Here is a 1,042-nt window from a genome sequence, read left to right as displayed (position 1 = left end):
CAGGTACCATTTGCATTTTAACAAAAAATACAGTTCTTTCAAAGCGTGAAGACTACCTGTAGTGTGACCAAAATCACTTTGTACGGGAAACTTAAGGTGCCTTTAAACATGGGAAATGCCTCTTAATGCATGGGTAAAAACTGGTTTTAATTTTAGAGTTCTGAGGGATTGCAGGTTGCCATGGAATATTTGTTGGATCTGTTTTTTCCTTTGTATCCCTTACTGCTGCTCATTTCAGAAGGATGGACTGCAAATAACAGTCCATAGTGTTAGCTGTGGCAATTTCATGCATGCAATTTCATAGGCTTCATGGGAGCTCCTTTTGTTACCTGCTGTTTTCTGGCTTAGGAGAGTTTGAGAGTTGCTTTAGGTTTATATCCCTCAGTCAAAGGAAAGAACTTACTATATCAATCCCATATGCTTGATATCCTCTTCCTGTCTTGCACTGGGTGTTGTCTGGTTGTATCAGGGAGCCTTCCTTCCAGTTCCTGTGGTGCTGTACTGGAGGCAGAGTGGGAGGAGGCAGAAAGCAGGGTGATGGGGACCTGCAGGGCTGGCACAGTGGGCTTGGCACCTTCTCTTGGAGACACCTGGCTCCATGGGCAGTTCCCAGCGCACGACCTCCTTGTGCCGCAGCTGGAGCCTTCTCTCGGTGTGATTCACATTCACCATCTTGCCCTTTTGCACACCCCAGTGCCAGCAGCAGGGTGAGCTTCAAGCTTTCCTTGGGCGCCGTCCCAGATGGGTGCTCACAGGAAGGTTTCTATAGGAACCAGGGGCAGGAAAAACCTGCCCACCAAGTTCAGGGCTCTAATGCAGGCAGCAGGCAGGGGAATGATTTACAGCAAGGCGGAGGCCAACGCGTGATGACGTGGACAAGGGAACGTGTTCCCCTTTGCTACACCTGTCCTAGGATGAGGAGGCACTTGTAGCTTCAGCATTCTCCTGCCCAGCTTCCCAAGCACCATGGTTAATTCCCTTGTTACGGGGTGTTTTCTCATCTATGTGCCTAACGCACCAGCCTGGCTCCTGTGTAGCAGGC

This window comes from Nestor notabilis, unplaced genomic scaffold, assembly GCF_000696875.1.
Source record: "Nestor notabilis isolate BGI_N333 unplaced genomic scaffold, ASM69687v1 scaffold5454, whole genome shotgun sequence".
NCBI lineage: Eukaryota > Metazoa > Chordata > Aves > Psittaciformes > Psittacidae > Nestor > Nestor notabilis.
The sequence above is the reverse complement of the archived record's forward strand: the minus strand, read 5'-3'. Positions refer to the sequence as shown.